This window comes from Mus pahari, chromosome 1, assembly GCF_900095145.1.
Source record: "Mus pahari chromosome 1, PAHARI_EIJ_v1.1, whole genome shotgun sequence".
In the NCBI taxonomy this organism is placed as follows: domain Eukaryota; kingdom Metazoa; phylum Chordata; class Mammalia; order Rodentia; family Muridae; genus Mus; species Mus pahari.
The window spans coordinates 98,291,552-98,301,021 of record NC_034590.1 but is presented as its reverse complement, the minus strand read 5'-3'; the positions used below and the strand labels follow the sequence as shown (position 1 = coordinate 98,301,021).

General features: G+C 47.8%; 1 pseudogene; it reads left to right on the top strand.

The window, feature by feature from the left end:
- The window catches only part of LOC115063606, a 110,494-nt pseudogene extending 105,318 nt beyond the window's left edge, over window positions 1-5,176 (top strand).
- Window positions 5,177-9,470: the final 4,294 nt, after the last annotated feature.

Genomic DNA, 9,470 nt, shown 5'->3' with positions numbered 1-9,470 from the left:
CCTTGGTCTTCCAAACTCTATATGACCTAGCACAAGGCAAGGCCTGGGCCAAGTAGTGGGAGTGGGTGGGTAGGGGAACAGAGGTGCGGGGGAGGGGTATGGGAAACTTTCGGGATAGCATTTGAAATGTAAATAAAGAAAATAATAATTAAAAAAAAAAAAAAGAAAAAGAAAGAAGCCCTGGAAGTCTTTCTGCACCTCGGGTTGGCCTACCTTTGGGGTAGGCTGGCCGCCCGAGGGAACTTTCGATTTAACCACCATCAGGGCTGTGAAGGCTATTGTCTTTCAGGAGGGATCGGGATCGCATCCAGACCAACGGCCGAACATCACAGTGTGGGAAGATCTGGCAAGGTTCCCTCCCCTGTGGGTCTGGCCTTTCCTCCCACCCCATCGTCCGGGCTCCAGGATCCTGGCTGTCCAAGAAAGTGCGGTGAGCCTTGGTCCAAGGGGGATGGCGAGCACCACGTTCCGCTGGCGCCCACCCCTAAGATTTACCCTGAAATTAAAGAGCCCCCTGAGTGGCCTGCTCCCCCGCCCCCACCATACCCTCAAGCACCCCAACCTGTACCCCAACCTGCACCTCGACCCTCGGCTCCTCCAGCCTCTCTTCCAGGAAGGGAGGGGGGGTCCCTCAACAGGAACAAGGAGCTGGTGAGGGGCCACCCAGGAAGGACCAGCTTACTCCACTCTGACGCTTCCCCTCAGGGCTGTCCGGCCATCCCCAGCTGATCAGAATGAATTACAACTTTTGCAGTATTGGCCCTTCTCTTCCTGATCTTTATAATTGGAAAGCTAATCACCCTCCTTTTTCAGAAAACCCTGCAGGGTTTACAGGCCTGGTCAAATCGCTGATGTATTCTCATCAGCCAACTTGGGATGGCTGTCAGCAGCTTTTGCAGACCCTGTTCACCATGGAGGAGAGAGAGAGAGTCCTCCAAGAAACCCAGAAAAATGTCTGGGATGGTGCCAGACATCCTGTCCAGACGCAGGCCGAAATAGATGGATTCCCTTTAAACCGCCCACAATGGGATTATAACGCTGCACGAGGTAGGGAATGGCTGACCAATTACTGATGGTATCTGGTGGCAGGTCTCAGAGGGGCTGCACGTATGCCCACAAATTTGGCAAAGGTAAGAGAGATTATGCAGGGGATGACTGAACCCCCCTCAGTCTTTTTAGAAAGATTCATGGAGGCCTATAGGAGATATACCCCTTATCACCCTACATCTGAAGGGCAGCGAGCCTCTGTAATTATCACTTTTATTGGACAATCAGCTCCCAATATCCGAAGGAAACTGCAACGGATTGAGGGATTACAGGACTATACTATAAGGGAAGTGATTAAGGAAGCTGAAAAGGTGTATCATAAGAGAGAGACTGAGGAAGAGAAGCAAGAAAGAGAAAAGAGAGAGAGAGACAGGAAGAGGAAGACAGGAGACACAGGAACCGGGGGCAAAACCTGACTCAGATCCTGGCCACAGTGGTAGGTAGAGAGAGGAGAGGTAGGACTAGACAGTTAGGGAACCTGAGAGATGAGAAACGGCAGGGTCCAAGAAGACCCAGAAGAGATGGACGGCCTCTAGAGAAAGATCAATGTGCTGACTATAAAGACAAAGGTCACTGGGCTCGTGAATGCCCAAAGAAGAAACAGGGAGTGAAAGTGCTATCCCTTGAAGATGATGAGGACTAGGGGAGACGGGGCTCTGGCTCTCCTCCCCGAGCCTAGGGTAATGTTAAAGGTGGAGGGGACCCCTATAAACGTCTTGGTCGATACTGGTGCAGAATATTCAGTGCTTAAAACACCTTTGGGTAAGATTAAAAACAAGAAGACGCTAGTGATCGGGGCCACAGGACAGAGACCACACTCTTGGACCACTTCCCAGACGGTAGACCTGGGGAGAAGCCAGGTGGTTCACTCATTTCTAGTCATCCCGGAGTGTCTGTCCTATGCCCCTGCTTGGAAGAGACGTATTAACCAAGCTCAAGGCACAAATAACTTTTGCCCCCTCTGGACCAGAACTGTCCTGGGGGGACTGAGACACCTCAGAACCTAGTGTTGTCTTTACAATTAGGAGAAGAGTATCGGATTTATCAGAATAAAATGGACCCTCCCGAGGGATTACAGGACTGGCTTACCCGATTTCCCCAGGCATGGGCAGAAACCGGGGGAATGGGAATGGCAAGACAAGTTCCCCTGGTGGTGATTGAGCTCAAGTTGGGGGCTACTCCCATTGAGGTCCAACTGTACCCCATGGGTAAGGAGGCACAAGAAGGCATACACTCCCATATCACCAGACTGCTCCAACTAGGGATCCTAGTCTCATGCAAGTCTCCTTGGAATACCCCTCACTCCCAGTAAAGAAACTGGAGACAAATGACTATAGTCCTGTACAGGACCTTAGGGAGGTCAATAAAAGAGTTCAAGATATCCACACCACCATGCCAAATCCTTACAACCTGCTTAGCACGCTGCCACCTGAATGAACGTGGTACGCGGTCTTAGATCTTAAAGATGCTTTCTTTTGCCTAAGATTGCACCCTAACAGTCAGCTTTTGTTTGCTTTTGAATGGTGAGACCCAAAGAATAGAAGAATGGGGCAGCTTACATGGACTAGATTGCCCCAGGGGTTCAAGAATTTGCTCACCTTATTTGACGAGGCTTTACATCAGGATCTTGCCTCTTTCCGGGCCAACAACCCCCAGGTGATGCTTGTTCAATATGTAGATAACCTTTTAGTGGCCCCAGAAACACGCGTGGAGTGTGAACTTGGGACTCAGAAGATCCTGGTCGAGTTAGGTGAGTTGGGGTATCGGGTTTCGGCTAAAAAGGCACAGCTATGCCGGACTGAAGTGACCTACCTTGGATACACTCTAAGGAATGGGCAAAGACAGAAGCTAGGAAACAGACCCCAACCACCCCTCGCCAGGTAAGAGAATTCCTGGGGACTGCGGGATTCGGTAGACTCTGGATCCCAGGGTTTGCCACCCTGGCAGCCCCATTATACCCTCTAATGAAAGACAAAGAAAAGTTCCTTTGGACTAAGGAACATCAACCGGCCTTTGAGACTAAAAAAGGCACTGTTGTAGGCCCCTGCCTTAGCACTGCCAGACTTAAACAAGCCTTTCACCCTATACATTGATGAGAGAAAGGGAGTGGCCAGAGGGGTCCTTACTCAGACCCTAGGACCCTGGAAGCACCCAGTAGCCTATCTGTCAAAAAAACTGGACTCTGTAGCCAGCGAATGACCCTCCTGCCTGTGGGCAATAGCGGCCACAGATGTGCTGGTGAAAGATGCTGATAAACTGACGATGGGCCAAAATTTGATGGTGGCAGCTTCACATGCTCTTGAGAGCATTGTCCAACGCTTGTATGACCCACTACCACAGTCTGTTGCTAACTGAGCGGATAACTTTCACTCCGCCCCGCCATTCTCAACCCCTGCTACCTTGCTGCCTGAGGCCAGAGAAAACCTGGTGCACCACTGTGAGGAGATACTGGCAGAAGAAACTGGGACTCGGCCAGACTTATCTGACCGACCCTGGCCTGGAGCAATGACCTGGTTCACCAATGGAAGCAGCTTCATAGTGGAAGGTAAGCACAGAGCTGGCAGCAGACAGGAAGTCTGTTATCTAGGCTAGCAGTTTTGCCTGAAGGAACATCAGCTCAAAGGGCAGAACCCATTGCCCTAACTCAGTCCCTAAGGCTAGGCAAGGGAAAGGCTATTAATATCTACACTGACAGCCGATATGCCTTTGCAATGGCTCATGTTCACGGGGCAATCTACAGACAGTGTGGACTGCTGACATCCACTGGGAAAGACATCAAAAACAAGAAATACTTAGCCTATTAGAATCTGTTCATTTGCCCCATAAAGTGGCAATCATCCATTGTCCCGGACATCAAAAGGGAACTGGACCCATAGAAAAAGGAAATCGGATGGCAGATCAGGCAGCTAAAGAGGCAGCACAGGGACCAATGACTTTGGCAATTAAGATTGCGCCCCAGCTGGGTGAGGGGATCCGAGAAAAAGGACCCTCACAGAAGAAGAGGGGCTGGAGTATTTGGCTAACATACACCGCCTCACTCACCTAGGACCCAAAAAGATGATGGAGCTAGTAAATAGATCCCCTACCATATCCCTACATTACAAAAAGCAGTGGAAGATCTAGTAAAGAACTGTCGAGCATGTGTGCTCTCCAATGCCGGATCTAGTAAGTGCCAGGGCAGAAGACACTTACGAGGAGACAGGCCTGGGACTTACTGGGAGGTCGACTTCACTGAGGTCAGACCAGCTCAATATGGAAATAAGTATCTTTTAGTCTTTGTAGATACCTTTTCAGGGTGAGTTGAAGCATTCCCCACCAAGAGAGAGACGGCTAATGTGGTGGCCAAGAAGATACTCGAAGAAATCTTTCCCCATTTCGGGATACCTAAGGTACTTGGGTCAGACAATAGACCTGCTTTCATCTCCCAGGTAAGTCAGGGATTGGCCAGGCAGCTGGGGATAAATTGGAAATTGCATTGTGCTTACAGACCCCAGAGTTCAGGACAGGTAGAGAGAATAAATAGGACTCTAAAAGAGACCTTAACAAAATTGACCTTGGAAACCGCCGGGAGTGATTGGACAGCCCTTCTCCCTTATGCCCTATTCCAGGTTCAGAATACCCCAGAGCCTCAGGTCTAACTCCTTTTAAACTAATGTTTGGGGTCCCCCCCCCCGCCCATCTATGTGACTATGGAAAATAGGACTTGCCCTGATGTTTCCTCCATTCCCTCATCTCGCCTTCTAGCCCGGCTGAAGGTCCTCGAGACCATGAGGAGAGAGATCTAGGAGCAGTTGAGGGAGACCTACGTCGCTGGCGACTTGCAGGTGCCACATCAATTTGAAGTGGAGGACACGGTCCTGGTGAGGAGGCACCAAGTGGGGAACCTTGAACCACGGTGTAAAGGACCCTACCTGGTACTGTTGACTACACCCACTGCCCTCAAAGTGGAGGAAATCCCTTCCTGGGTACACGCCTCACACGTTAAGAGGGCTCCCCCGAGACTGACCGCGATGAGTGGACTCTGGAAAGGACTAATAACCCTCTTAGGTTGCGCTTGCATCGCAGGAGCGACTCAGGACAGAGACTTCAACCCCCACACTCCAATTCAACAGACTTGGAAAGTGCTTAATGAAGGGGGGACACTGCATGGTCAACCGCCACAGTACAACCTCCGTGGACTTGGTGGCTGTCTTAGTCAGGGTTTCTATTCCTGCACAAAACATCATGACCAAGAAGCAAGTTGGGAAGGAAAGGGTTTATTCAGCTTACATTTCCATACTGCTGTTGACCACCAAAGGATGCAGGACTGGAACTCAGGCAGGTCAGAAAGCAGGAGCTGATGCAGAAGCCATGGAGGGATGTTCTTTACTGGCTTGCTTCCCCTGGCTTGCTCAGCCTGCTTTCTTATAGAATCCAAGACTACCAGCCCAGAGATGGTCCCACCCACAAGGGGCCTCTCCCCCTTGATCACTAATTGAGAAAATGCCCCACAGCTGGATTTCATGGGGGCATTTCCCCAACTAAAGCTCCTTTCTCTGTGATAACTCCAGCTGTGTCAAGTTGACACAAAGCTAGCCAGTACAGTGACCCGACCTCAAACTTGATATTTGTAATTTAGTAGCAGGGTCACTTACCTGGGATCTCCTTGACCATACCGACCTTCATAAACCACCACCTGAGGAACAGTGCCGCCCAAACGGGATAGGGAGCACCTTTGGATGCTCGGGACAGTTCTACCGAGCCAACCTTCGATCGGCAGAATTTTATGTTTGCCCTGACCAAGGCCATCCACAAAAGCTTTGGCATCAGTGTGGAGGGGCATTGGACTTTTACTGTGCTGCATGGGGTTGTGAGACCACAGGTGTAACTTATTGGAATCCTACCTCTACTTGGGATCTGATCACGGTAAAAAGGGGCAGTAACTATGACTTGCCCAACCAAGGTGAAAGAAATCATTATAAATACCCTGAGAATGGGTGTGCCTTTAGCAACAGCCCCAATGGACCTTGCAGAGGTAAATATTGCAACCCCATACTTATAAGGTTCACTGACAAAGGGAGACAAGAGCATAAGAGTTGGCTTAGGGGAAATATTTGGGGTTTGCGATTGGACGCTCCAGGGAAAGACCATGGATTGATTTTCAGAATCAGACTGACGGTAGGAAGCCCTTTCACTGCGCCCACAGGACCTAATAAGGTCCTTCCTGAACAAGGCCCCCCTGCCAGGCCCAAACCCCCAACCCCTATGACGGTCCATCTATCCCAGAGACTGAATTCCTTCAATGTTGCCACTCCTCAGGAGCCCCCGACCATTGTTCCTACTAACCCTTCGACAGGGCAGAGACTGTTCAATCAGGTCAGAGGAGCCTTTTATGATCTTAGTAGCATGGACCCAGATGCAACTACCGACTGCTGGCTATGCCTGTCCTCAGGTCCTCCCTATTATGAAGGGATTACTTATAATGGAGATTTTAATAAAACCAGTAGCCATTCTTCCTGCTCCTGGGGAACAGGACAGAAATTAACCCTGACTGAAGTGCCAAGAAGGAGCCCTGGCCTCTGCATAGGGACACCTCCCCCTTCCCACCGACATCTATGTGGCCGGACTCACTCCGTGTCCAGGACAGATACCAACTATTACCTTGTACCATCTCCAGTCGGTTGGTGGGTTTGTAATACAGGGCTCACCCCATGTGTATCAACTAGTGTTTTTGACCCCTCTCGTGATTTCTGTATTATGGTTCAGCTTTTACCACGTGTATATTATCATACTGCCTCCAGCCTAGAGGATGAATATACCAATAAGAGAATTAAGAGAGACCCAGTTACCCTTACCCTAGCTATGTTAATGGGGGTGGGTCTCACAGTGGGAGTAGGAACAGGGGTATCAGCCTTAATTGAAGGTAGACAAGGAATCCAGTCTTTAAGAGAAGGTATAAATGAAAATCTAGGGATGTTGGAAAAACCTATAGATGCCTTAGAAAAGTCCTTAACCTTTCTGTCAGAGGTAGAATTGCAAAACAGAAGGGGACTAGATTTGTTATTTTTAAAAGAAGGAGGACTATGTGCAGCCCTAAAGGAAGAATGCTGTTTTTACGCAGACCATCCATACGGGAGTAGTCAAGGATTCTATGCAGAAATTGAGAAAAAGATTAGAAAGGAGAAAGCGAGACTGAAGGGTAATGAAATTTAAAATGAAATCTAAGGCCTGGGATTCATGCAACTTATGTCCAGAGAAATAGTTGTTTGTAAGATTGGAAGCCTGAGGAGGAGAGCACAATGAGACAGGCCTAGGCACGCCCAGGCAGGCCACTGTTGGAACATTCCTGGGACTGAACCAAATGTTCCACTGACCTGCCCCTCATGTCTCCTAGCATTCCTGACTTGCACGTACCACCCTGCAAATGTGTATGTTTAACTGAGCCAATCACTGGTAACCTCGCCAATTCTTGCTAGCCTCAACCCCTCCCCCTACAAAAACCCCTAGCTTTCCAGCCTCATGGTGGTCATTGCCTCTACCTCCTGTGTGAGGTACGCATCGGCCCGGAGCTCCACCATTAAACTACCTCGTGTTTTTACATCAAGATCGTTTATTCGTGGTTTTTGGGCGTCGCCTTCTCGAGACTAAAGTGGGGAGGGCTCCCCACGAAAGTCTTACAAGACCAAGTGGCTCAACCGGGATGGTTTAAATCGTGGTACTCTAAATCTCCGTGGATGACCACCTTACTCTCTGCCTTAGCCGGACCAATCCTTATTATATGTCTGATTTTAATCTTTGGCCCCTGTCTAATAAATAAGGGAATTGCTTTTGTTAAGGATAGAGTAAATGCAGAGCAGCTTATGGTTCTCCAATGTCAATACTAACCTGTAGTAAGGATAGAAGGAGAATATGTTTTACCCACCACCCCCCATATAAAGATACAGACCACTAAGATTCTAGGATTAGAATCATTTTTTAAAAAGAAGGGGGAAATGAAAGAATTAAGTTTCAGAATTGACACATGTTAGTTAATTAAAAAGGATCCCAGGACTAAGGAAAGCGGAATAGACCTGAACAAAGGCTTCAGGCTGTTAAGCCCCAGGAACTGGCCGGCCATAAAGATAAAAGAGGAATGCAAGGACGTCCCAGCTATCTCAGCTGAATTATGGGCCGGTGCCTCCCTGTCTCTTCTGCCCCCCTCCTGACTTGGGCCAAACACTAGCCAAATGCCTTAGATAAGCACCTGACTCTTAAAATTCCTGATTACCCCAACCTGCACGTACCAACTAACCCACTGTGTGCCAACTATATCCCTACTCCCGTCTCTTATGTTTATAAACCCAAGCCTTTGAGTCTCAACACGGATGCCTCTACCTCCTGTGTGAGATATGCATCGGCCCGGAGCTCCGTTAATAAACTGCCTTGTGTGTTTGCATCAAGATGGTTGTTATTCGTGATTCCTGGTTGAGCGTCATCTCAGGTTTGGAGTGGGAAGGTCTCCGTATGGAGGTCTTTCAATATGAGGAGACCACTTGTATTGTCCCCAGTTTTAGTGGAATTGCTTTAAGTTTCTTTCCATTTAGTTTGATGTTGACTATTGACTTCCTGAATATTGTCTTTATTGTGTGTAGGTATGCATCTTGTACCCCTGCTCTCTCCAAGACTTTTATCATGAAGGGGTACTGGATTTTGTCAAATGCTTTTTCAGCATCTAGTGAGATAATCATGGGGGTTTTATTTCTTTCAGTTTGCTTTTACAGTGGATTATGTTGATGGATTTTCAAATATTAAACCACCCCTGCATCTGGGGGATGAAGCCTACTTGATCATGTCCTTGAAATGTTCTTGGATCTTGTTTGCAAACAGTTTATTGAGCATTTTTGTGTCAATGTTCATAAGAGAAATTGGTCTGAAATTCTCTCTTTGTCGAGTCTTTTTGTGGTTTAGATAGACTATGGCAACACAGAATGAGTTTGGCAGTGTTCCTTCTGTTTCTATTGTGTGGAATAGTTTGGGGAGTATTGGTACTAGCTCTTCTTTGAACATCTGGTAGAATTCTACACTAAAACCATCTGGCCCAGGGCTTTTTTTGGCTGGGAGACTTTTAATGACTGCTTCTATTTCCTTAGGGTTTATCGGACTATTAGGATAGTGTACCTGGTCTAAATTTAGCTTTGGTAAGTGGTATCTGTCTAGAAAATCATCCATTTCATTTAGATTTTCCAATTTTGTGGAGTATAGGCTTTTGAAATAATACCTAATGATTGTTTTAATTTCCTCAGTTTCTATTATTATATCTCTCTTTTCATTTCTGGTTTTGTTTATTTGGATACTGTCTCTCTGGCCCTTTAGTTCATTTGGCTAATGGTTTGTCTATCATATTGATTTTCTCAAAGACTCTTGGTTTCATTGATTCTTTGTATTGTTCTCTTTGTTTCTAATTG